The sequence below is a fragment of the Engraulis encrasicolus genome, unplaced genomic scaffold (genome assembly GCF_034702125.1).
Source record: "Engraulis encrasicolus isolate BLACKSEA-1 unplaced genomic scaffold, IST_EnEncr_1.0 scaffold_195_np1212, whole genome shotgun sequence".
In the NCBI taxonomy this organism is placed as follows: domain Eukaryota; kingdom Metazoa; phylum Chordata; class Actinopteri; order Clupeiformes; family Engraulidae; genus Engraulis; species Engraulis encrasicolus.
The window spans coordinates 18,376-30,145 of NW_026945479.1; the positions used below are offsets into that span (position 1 = coordinate 18,376).

An 11,770-nucleotide genomic window follows, 5' to 3' on the forward strand; every position below is an offset into this window, starting at 1 on the left:
GCAAACATTGCATGGGAAAAACACACTGTCCAACTTACTTTGTTTTACTTCACAGAGTGTATATCCTTAATGTATCACCATGAAACCTACTAAACACACACTATCCCCCCCCAAATCCATTTTCTGTCTTTGTATCTTTCTAGTTTCCTTTAAAAACCAATCTGAGGTTTTGGAATTCCACAACAATCATTTCCCCCCCTCCCCTTGGTAAGGTGTTTGAAAGAATACTTTGAATACCCACCAATTGTGTTTTGATATCTTCGTAATACCTTGTAGTATTGTATATAAAAGGAAGTTGACGCTCAAATGTTCTCACTTGTCTGCTATGTTTGTAACCCCCCCCCACTAAGGGACATTTCTTAAAATGATATTGACACAAGAACAACCCCCCCCCATGAAGTTATAACTGCTGTATATTTACTTATTCCCCCCACCCCCCTCCCCATACCCCCCTACCCCCCCCACCAAGACACCGCAGCTGTCTCCTTCTCCCCCCCCCCCCAACACACCACCCCCTCTCTCTCCCCCCCCACCCCCCCCACATGAAGTTAAAAACTGACACCAACAGCTCTCTCTGTCCTGCTCTCCTCCTGTCCCACCAGAATCATGCTCGCCAGTGCAGCAGCAGGGTTTGCCATGGCCATGTCACCCCCCCCGGGGCACTGGGCCATTCATGCCCTCAGTAGCACCCAGGACAGAAAAAACACAACATTTAAATTAAACTGTTAAAAAACTCTGTTAAGCTATTGCCATTCCACCAGAACTAAGTGATTGCTGTGAGTTATTCAGCCAGTGGAATGTGCTGTGTGTGTGTTTGTGGGTGTGTGTGTGGGGGGGGGGGGGGGGACTTTTTTTTGTTTTGTTCCACTGCTGCATGGTATGTTTGTGTTGTAAAATAAATACTTGAATGTTTGAAACAGGCAATCTCCCATGCCTCTGTGTGAGTTTGTCTTTACTTGGTGTAGGTTCTTGCATATGAAATGTATAGTGGGTCTGTTAATAGCCTAATATCTCATAGTCAATTCTTCTATCCATTTAAAGGCTTAAACATTACATTATGAATTGCCGGTATTACTAAGCGTGTTTTTCAAGGTTCGTAAAGTCCCCCTAGCAATGCTTGGGTGGTTAGGTGTCCTGCTCAACCGGCACTTCAGCCATGGATGGAGGTGGTAGGGAGAGGGTTAGGGTGGGATTTATTAAAACCTACAACCCCATAGATAGAAAGAACACATAAAAATAATACCGTAATCAACACTTTGTGACCCCCCCCCCCCCCCCACCACCCCCCACACACACCCACACAACACCCACACACACAACACATTTGAAAACCACTGGTCAATGTGGTGACTAGGCCTACATCAGCATCAGCATCTTTCAGAGAAAAGGTGAATAGGAGTGGTGCGTGGCATCACCATCAGTGGAGCATCAACGTCTAGGCATGATCATAGGGTGACCATCTGTCCGGGACTTGGTGGACAACCGACCCCTAAACCCACCGCCCTGTCGCAGTAGTCCTACCCGTGGGCTTTCAAATCGCGGTGGGCGGCTTCATGTAAATTCAAAGATAGCCTGAAGGGCAGGAGTGGTAATTACCAGCGGTGTTTTAAATCCGGAGGGCGGTTAATGTCACTCCCTCCCCGTGTAATTTTAAACAGAAGTTGTAGACTACATGCATATCGTTAAATCAACCACGTAGGTTTTTCAAATGCCAACGCATGCATAGGCCCCCCCAAAATCAACCACGAGACTCACCCCTTTCTTTTGTGCCCCGTAGTGTCCTTCCCGTTTGCTTCAAATCGCCGGGTTGGGCGGCTTCATGTTAAATTTCAAAGATAGCCTACCGGCCAGGCGGAGTGTGTAATTACCAGCGGGTGTTTTTTAAATCCGGAGGCGGCTTATGTCACTCCCTCCCCGTGTCATTTTAAACAGAAGTTGTAGACTACATGCATGCATATCGTAAATCAACCACGTAGTTTTCAAATGCCAAATCTTAAATCTTAAATCAACCACGAAACACGGGCAATAATAAAATGAAGTGTAATCAGGCTATCAGCGTGTGTGGAGTAGGGCTACGGGCATGAGTCTCCCCCGTGTCATTTTAAAACAGAAGTTGTAGACTACATGCATGCATATCGTAAATCCAACCACGTAGTTTTCAAATCCCAAATCTTAAATCTTAAATCAACCACCAAACACCGGGCAATAATAAAATGAAGTGTAATCGGCTATCAGCGGTGTGGAGTAGGGCTACGGGCATGAGTGTAATCAGGCTATCAGCTGTGTTTTTTAAATCGGGAGGCGGCCGGTGTGGCTATCAGCGGGTGTGGAGTAGGGCTACGGGCATGAGTCTCCCCGTGTCATTTTAAAACAGAAGTTGTAGACTACATGCATGCATATCGTAAATCAACCACGTAGTTTTCAAATGCCAAATCTTAAATCTTAAATCAACCACGAAGAACACGGGCAATAATAAAATGAAGTGTAATGAGGGTATGAGGGGTGTGTGGAGTAGGGGCTACGGGCATGAGTGTAATCAGGCTATCAGCTGTGTTTTAAATCGGGAGGCGGCCGGTGTGGCTATCAGCGGTGTGGAGTAGGGCTACGGGCATGAGTCTCCCCGTGTCATTTTAAACAGAAGTTGTAGACTACATGCATGCATATCGTAAATCAACCACGTAGTTTTCAAATGCCAAATCTTAAATCTTAAATCAACCACGAAACACGGGCAATAATAAAAATGAAGTGTAATCAGGCTATCAGCGGTGTGGAGTAGGGCTACGGGCATGAGTGTAATCAGGCTATCAGCTGTGTTTTAAATCGGGAGGCGGCCGGTGTGGCAGCTTTTGTTATATGCACCGGAATTCAAGCGATGCGCAAATGCCAACGCATGCATATCGTAAATCAACCACGTAGTTTTCAATGCATATCGTAAATCAACCACGAGACTGAAACCGTAAATCATCAACCACGAAACACGGGCAATATCGTGAATTCACCACGTCCTTGTACACAATTTCCCCCAGAAATTCCCCCATTTTTTGTCGTGAAGACTTTACGACTGGCGCGAGATAGGGCTCCATGGCGCCTCACTGTTGTGTGCCCAAATGTTCGTCCTCAAAGAGAAAAAAATCCTACCGTGGACAGACTTTCCACCGTTTCCCCAAAGAGCAGGCACTTCGCCGTGGATGTATAAATCACATCTAGAGGGGTCCTGGTCCATATTTCAAGGTAAGATGCAAAATTATGTTCAATCATACGCATTAGCTAGCACAAATAAGCTAGCTCGCCAAACTTGTCATGACTCATGTAGCCTAATGACGCGAATGCCTCGGTGAAATAAAAAATATGAATGTGTAATTACACAACGCTACATTTATATGATATTTCCAGATCGCTATTTCAAGATTAGGCTTTTAATTGTGTGGTAAGCGATCCGATGGCCACTGATTTTGTGCTACCAGAACCAGTAGCGTAGGCCTACTTGTGCCAAAATCAAGTTGTTTTGCTAACGAACTAAAATGCATACCCTGGTATTTATGGTTACAGATCAACGCTGAGACCAAGGTTTGCTCTGAGCACTTTGAGAAGCAGTGTTTTGTAAAGACCACCCGTGTTATCACAAAGCTTATAAAGGATGCTGTGCCAACTTTCGCCGGGACTCCAGAGAGGCCAAAGAGGAGAATCATCATTCGCAGACCGAGGTTAGTTTGTTCAGTCAATATTCAACTGACATGTGTTTAGCAACCCTCTAATAATAATAACAATAAACTGAGAATAGTTCGCCATAGGAATAGCCTACATTTAAATTTAGACAAGACGGGAGAATGAATGTATGTGCTGGAGATAATTGCACCGTTCCGCGGTGTCTCCTTCAAATGAATGGCAAAGTAGCATGATAGCTTTGGCTGTGGGGAGGGTTTTGAACAGGACTGGTCGCGCACGCCGACGCTGTCAGTGTGAAAGGCAGAGAAAAACACGCCTGCTCCTCCCTCCGAGTCCAGTGACTTTTTAATAACTCACTTTTCTAAAGTTTTAAACTTGGATTTCTGTCACGTTTAAACGCCACCGCTCCTGGATCTCTCTCTATGCTGTGCCCTGCCTAGTATTTCTGAGTCCCCTGAAATAGGCTGTCTGCATTCTCTTTTTAAATGCACTGGGCCCTTTCTTTCAAATTAGTCCCGTTCGTTTCAGATCTTGTCATTTCTGCTTTAGGTGACTGCTCAAGATGTGGCTTCCTGTAGTTCAGAGATAGTTTTCAAAACTGCCTCAAGCTTATGTAGTAGTGTTAACAATAAACAGGTGTGGAACATATTGCCTATATTTGAATAGTTGTGGGAATAACTGTGGGAACATGGAGCAGCAAGAATAAGCTGTGGGACCAATGGGCTGTGGGAAACATAGAGCAGCTGACCCCCAACAGGGTCTTCATGGTTGTATGACCTGAATACATTTTCAAAGCGGAGCCACAGGATGTGGACTTCTACTCTTTTCCACTATTAGACGTGCCTTTGTCCTGCACCTGGCCTCAGCGAGGTGGGATGTGCATACTCTTACTTTTATAAAAATGTTGTATATTGACCACTAATTCTGTGCATGCTGTCATACAGAGATGATGACCCATTCCTGAAGTTGGACGCCAGAATGCAGGAAGGTGCTGTTTAAGAGCCTAGGTAGGTATTTGCTCTAAAGACATTTGTCTGCCACAATTTAGGAAACGCTGTCAAAGTGTGTGAATGGCGAAGACCAGCTTACAATGTTTTCTCTTCTCTTTTCTTTTGTTTCTGTGCTGTGTGGGCCATGTTTGACATGTAAATACAGTATATCACGAAAGTGAATACACCCCTCACAGTTTTGCAGAGTTTTGAGTATATCTTTTCATAGGAAAGCAGTACAGAAATGTAACTTTGACACAATGATTAGTGACCTTTTAACAACATATTTAACCGCTTAAATTTCTTGTTCACTCAGAAAAAAACAAAATACAGCCATTAATGTTTGAACATGTACTCACAAAAGTGAGTACACCCCAGATTAAAATCCGGTATAGAAGGGGCTATGTTGGCTCGAATCGTCTCGAAATGAAACGAAATGAAAAGGGATGACAAGGGAGGTCATCAGTGTGCGTTTCAACCTTTCTTTGCATTGAACTTTTAAATTTTGAGTCTGCATCTGCCTTAAATAGATTGGTGTGTGATTTGAATGCAATCCTATGGGCGATATCATGATCTGCTTCAGTAGTCACAGTGCATGTTGACATGCATGTTTCTTTTAGGTGTATTTCAGATTGCCAATGTTGACAGCATTCATGCATCCCCAAACCATGTCAGTCCCACTACCATGCTTGGCTTATGAGAGGATACACCATTTTTGTAAAACTCACTTGTTTACCACCACACATGCTTGACACCATCTAAAGCAAATTTGTTTATCTTGGTCTCTTCAGATCACACGACATGGGTCCAGTGATCCATATCCAGATCTGTTCATCTCTCTTGAGACCAAGATAAACAAATTTGCTTTAGATGGTGTCAAGCATGTGTGGTGGTAAACAAGTGAGTTTTACAAAAAGGTGTATCCTCTCATAAGCCAAGCATGGTAGTGGGACTGACATGGTTTGGGGATGCATGAATGCTTTCAACATTGCCAATCTGAAATACACCTAAAAGAAACATACATGTCAACATGCACTGTGACTACTGAAGCAGATCATGATATTCTCCATAGGATTGCATTCAAAACTCACACCAATCTATTTAAGCCAGATGCAGACTCAAAATGTAAAAGTTCAATGCAAAGAAAGGTTGAAACGCACACTGATGACCTCCCTTGTCATCCCTTTTCATTTCGAGACGATTCGAGCCAACACGGTCCCTTCTCTACCGGATTTTAATCTGGGGTGTACTCACTTTTGTGAGTACATGTTCAAACATTAATGGCTGTATTTTGTTTTTTTTCTGAGTGAACAAGAAATTTAAGCGGTTAAATATGTTGTTGAAAGGTCACTAATCATTGTGTCAAAGTGAAATTTCTGTGATGCTTTCCTGTGAAAAGATATACTCAAAAATCTGCAAAACTGTGAGGGGTGTATTCACTTTCGTGATATACTGTAGACCACTAGGCTAGTTCAGTTGTTGGCGGTGGATTTATGTTGATTTATAAATACAAGTCCTTTAGTAGGCTAGTAGGCTAACTAATTAATGCGAGCATGACCTACTGTGTCATGCTAAACAAGCAGGAAGCTGGGCATTCTTGGCGACTCTGAGAACTATAATACAGGCCAAGTCGTCATTGTTATAAGATGGTAATAACATCATCAAATATTTGCCCTGTTGAATGGATGTACGTTTTTGCGTCACGTCCTGTTGATGCTAAAATTACGTGCACTGTTACATCAAGATTCATGAACTTGTCAGCAGTGCAGCCAGCCTTCTTTCTATGGCCGTAATGTAATCGTTTACAGCTCTCGAAATGAGCAGACAGCTCAGCTGCTTGGTGCATACTCTTACCAATCGGTCTATATTATTCCCTCTTGCATTATTTATTTTCAGGCGGTGGAAGAAGCACTTGCAGGTATGCTACCGACCAGGCTCCTCAACACCAATCCGAGACGGAAGATGAAACGGGATGAAGCAGTTAGATTGAGGTAAACATCTACACACCCCTGTTCAAATTCCAGGTTTTTGTTACGTAAAAAATGACAGAAAACAAACTTAAAAGCTTTAAAAGGGAAGAATAGAAAATAAAACTTCTATTAACATTGTTGCATAAATATGCACACCCTTAAACTAATACCTTGTTGCAGCACCTTTGGCTTCTATCACCGAACTCAGTCTTTTGGGTAAGAGTCTATCAGCATGGCAAACATAGAAGTGACAATATTTGTTACACGTATCTTTGCAAAAAGTACTCCAAATCTGACAGATTGCGAATGCATCTCATCTGCACAGTCCTCCTCAGATTGCCCAACAGATGTTCCGTGTCATACAGGAACTGAACTCTCCCACTCCCAGTCCAGGTCTCTGCGGTCTTCTGAAAAGGACAATCTCATCATCCCCCGAGCCAGACTCCGTACTGTTGGTGACAGAGCTTTTTGTGTTGCTGCCCCCACGCTCTGGAACAGTCTAACAGTCTACCTCCCAACATACGCCAGGCCCCCACACTGGCTACGTTGAAATCACATCTATTCACAGAGGCATATGGACTTTAACTTCACTGGCCCATCCCCTGCCCCCTTTTATGCCACTACAATGGCCCCTGTGGAACTGTTCTAAATTCCAACCTCCATGACTTAAGCCCCAGTTACAACTGAAGAACGATAATCACATAGCATGATGCTGTCACCTTCATGCTTCACTTTACGCTTGGTGTTACCTTGGCAATGAGGTGTTGTTACCTTTTGTAATTATGTCCAAAATGTTAAACCTCGGTTTCACCTGACCATAATACATCTTCCCACATGCATTTGGGAGATTACAGAAGTATTTTTTGCAAAATGTACTCCACCGAGATTTAACTTTTTGGTCATAATTCGAAAGGGTATATTTGGCACAAAACATCACCCCAACAACACCATACTTTAAGTGAAGGGAGCCTTGTTGGGTGATCTGAGGAGGACTGACTGTGGGAGATTGCACTCGCAGTCTTTCTGATTTGGAGGGCTTTGCAAAGAGGGGTGCACGAATATTGCCATATTAATGTGTGCCATGCTGAGACTCTTACCCACAAAAGACTGTGCTGTAATGAAGGCCAAAGGTGCTGCAACTAAGTATTAATTTAAGGGCGTGTACATTTTTGCATTGCATTGCATTGATTAATAGTTTCGATTGAAGGAGGGAAAAGCTGTGAATTTATTTGTCTTCACAAAAACCTGACATTTGAAGAGGGGTGTGTAGACTTTTGGGAGCCACTGTACATGTAGAAATGATGTGTTCATATCTCTAACCCTCTTGGTTTAGCATGATAATGAAAAGAACTGTGAGCAAAAATGTGGCAAGCAGAAAACCAGAGTGGCTAGTGACTTGGGAAAACCCAACTGTGGCCGGAGAGCAAAACATTAATGTCAAACCCTTGTCTGTACCCAGACATGGGTTCCTACCAGGTGTACGGATACCCAAACACAACCACATCGTATGCAAAGCGCAAGTCTGAATTAAATTTTCTACACACATTTACCTAAAAAGTGTACCACAGTCACCGTGTAGTTTGAATACTTTTACTTGAAGGAGAGGATTGTGCACACAGGTGCAGTACGAAGGTCAACTGTAGTTTTCAGAGTGAGGAGTCTGCACACTTAGAATCGTTTTTGTTGCGTTTTATTTTTTCATGGCAGGATAACGTACCTCAACAGTCTTCTTCAGATTCTCTACAAACACAGTCTGAGTGGTGATTAGAACATGCCTGGCATCCAAGGGTGTGGCCAGTTTGTTAACCCTTAACACTCTACACTTTACAATTATAATTATTTTACACTGTCTGGACAAGATGTAGAATACTACTGAGCGACAGTGATATGTCATGTTCTTAATACTGTTATATCCTGTCATTACAGACAAGGCGGCCGGAAACTTTGATGACCTCAATGACACTGGCTAGGTGAAGGACATCAACAAAATGGCATCAGGTCACCAGACATCAGCTCATAATCCACAACATCATCAACCATTTTGCGCCAAAAATGAAGCCGTTCACATACCATGGCATCCTAAGCAGGTAATTTCATACCTCTCAGTAACCTCAGAATGTATTAACAGAATAAACAAAATTATCACTTCCCATAATTTCTACCACATGTTTCAATAGGCAGCACTACACTACTATGCAACAGTGAGAGAGAGCGGGCAAGGACAAGTAAAGCGGACCTACACTACAGCAAGACTTTGACACTTCTCCACGTTCGAGGCAGCCATCACCCCCACCGTTGAGCAGCGGCTATGTGTAACCCCCAAAAGAGGAGATGATCCGACGATGTGTGCGTGTGTGTGTGTGTGATGTATGATATTGTAACACTTCAGTCCTTCTTTTATACTATACAGTGTATACATATACATTTGTGGGTTTGTTTAAAAACCATTGCTGAGGTTAAGAAATGCATTATGACAAATACATCTGATTCAGGTGTACTGTCTTTTATTTGCCACAAATAAATCACATCCTGGAAACCTGTACGATGTGTGGATTTAAAGATCTGCCAGATCTTTGTGACGGCACAGGATTGCAGTGGAACCCAAACATAGCCTACGAACTCCCACGCCATCTCACCAACTGCCGATATGCAGTATGCCTGATTTTTCCTGTACAGCAAAGAAATGTAGAGATTGTGCCTTCATCAAGAATAGGTCATTTGGATTCACAACAATTATTCAATTTACTTTGTGCGTGTGGTGTTGCTACTGTTATTATTATGTTACTAGTGACCCCTTTAGTTGAGTTCCATAGTCTACATGAAATCTCTGCACTTGTGTTACCACTATTGGGATTGGCAGCTCCCTTAATGAAAATGAGAAAAACTTGCCTGGATGAAATGTTATGAACTGTATGCGTTGTGCTGCTTGCTGAAGTAACATGACACCCACATCACCTTCCAGAAATAAAGTGTATACAGGCTACCTAACCAGAGTCCTAGAGACCTATTGCTGCTGTGTGATGAAATCCAGGCAAAGGCCCAAAAGCTTTGGCAATTGCTGCAACATGTAAAAAAGGTAGACAGATTAGGCCCCTGCAGATATGGCATGTGTACCGGTAGATGGATTCACTAAATTCTTTAACCACTTAAATGGCTTGGGTCAGACAAGCTGGGCTGCACACTGACCTCTTCCATGTTGCCCATGTGGTTTCGTTGGCTGTGTGTGACAACCTCCGTACAAGGGCCGCCGATCAGCAACTGAAGGCAGATTTTTTTTTTTTTAATGTCTGCACCTTTTTTATTAAATGTATTGCATTGCACTGGTATCACATTGCATTAAATGTACTAGCCAAGTGACACAGAGAGCAGGTAAATACAGTGTATTGATCTGTACCATTTATGTCACTTCTTAAAGATTCAATTATTCAACTCTATATTCAAAGAGGCCGGTATTGCTCTACCATTTTCCACGAACCAGTCAACTTCCTGGGAGTAATTGCAGTACTTTGAGAAAGTGATCTTTCTAGCCTAATCATTCATTGTGCTTGTGTCAGTATTGTAGTGTCATTGTTTATTTACAGTGTGTCGACGCCATCTACTGGATACTCAGCGCACGGTTCATTTTCTAGCCACTTCATCATTTCATTCCAAAGCACAGAGTGAGCTCTTTGATGCAATGTAGGCTAAATTCACCTAGAGCTCTAGTTGTGTATATCCAATGACTTATGTAGACCTCCTTGTGTATACCCGTTGTGGATCGCTGAATACATAGCCTACAAAATCCATAATCACCAGCTATGGAGAACACGACAGTGGCAAAATGAATGATTGTTCCAACCGATTTCAATAAAGGTTCTCTGATCTGACCGCTTGAATTGACTATCCGGCTCCATATTTTATTGCAATGCTTACCAGCAAAAGTATCAAACACACTTGAATCCTTATAGCCTACATTACAAATATCTGACTGGACCATCGTAGGAAACAGGTTTGTACCGGTATGTCTCTCAGTCATGCAGTACACGGAGCTGGATTTCAGTGAAACATTGCACTTACAACATGTTAACTTAAGGTCTCTGTAAACGTGCATTTTGGTCTTCTTTGCAAAACAACTTTGTCATCATGCCAAATGCCTAGCCTGCTAACTTTAAGCTCTTAAAACGCACTCGTCGTGAGCAAAATGAAGCTTGACAGGACACGAACCATAGCATATTTGATGAAATGTCTACTCACTTTATTCCTCATCTGCTGTCTGCGAATCTCAACAAGTTCGCCCATGAAATAAACAATTAAAAACAATGTTTTCATAAAAATGGTAAGCAATAGAGGTATATGCAACCTTCAGTCATTCCACTCGTCAGTAAACGCCAGCTGCAGTTACCGTAGCAACGATATCAACAATTGCTCTTCAGATCTGTGTCTGATTATTTCAGACTAAACAAACTTCCGCCTCGTTGGTTATGCTAATCAGTGGGAGGAGATTATTTAAATATTCATATTTCTGCTCGCGCGAGTGAGGAAATTCATGTCACCTCTCGCGCGTGAGATGGTGTTTGCGCGCGCGTGGCAGCGTTTGCGCGCGCGCGCAGAGCAAAATCGCGCGCGCGAGAGTGTCTACACGCGCGCGCAGAATAAAATACCTCGCGTGGGCAGTAAGTGGCGCTCGTGGACCTTTTGTCCACATAATGACGCCATATGAGGCCTATTGTAAAATGTTGCACAAGGTACTGACTTCAGTTGTCCTCCATTTCGTCTTTTTTTCCTTTTCAAATTACAGGTAGAGCAGGATTTCAGACTGATGTTTGGCGAGCAGACTGCCAATAAATTCCTGGAGCGATGGCCTACCACTTTCAGGGCAAGAGTCATTAAGGAAAGCCATGGACTGGTCCCCTCCACAGACCTTCTTGATTTGATGCACAATGCTGAGACATCCACTGAAGTTGAAAATGGTAAGTCTTTGAATGTGGAGAAGCATGTTGCTAAATATATTGAGGACGGTGGAAAAGTATGGCTGAATGTTAACATGATGCTTGTTTGACTTAAGGCTGGGACAGTGATACGTCTGCCATCATACTGCTGCTACATCTGCTACCGCCATCCGCACAGGGACGCAAGAAGCCAGGGAAGATATCAGCATCTAATGCA

General features: G+C 43.1%; 2 long non-coding RNA genes across 2 annotated transcripts; one reads left to right on the forward strand and one right to left on the reverse strand.

The window, feature by feature from the left end:
* Nucleotides 1–3,644: 3,644 nt before the first annotated feature.
* Nucleotides 3,645–9,165, forward strand: LOC134442651 (uncharacterized). The gene is made up of 5 exons (XR_010033422.1): nt 3,645–3,704; nt 4,611–4,673; nt 6,552–6,646; nt 8,552–8,712; nt 8,803–9,165. It is a non-coding gene; the product is annotated as an uncharacterized LOC134442651 (long non-coding RNA).
* LOC134442650 (uncharacterized) lies at nt 9,110–11,123 on the reverse strand. Its single transcript, XR_010033421.1, has 3 exons — nt 10,859–11,123; nt 9,812–9,883; nt 9,110–9,683 (listed from the first exon to the last, which is right to left on the reverse strand). It is a non-coding gene; the product is annotated as an uncharacterized LOC134442650 (long non-coding RNA).
* Nucleotides 11,124–11,770: the final 647 nt, after the last annotated feature.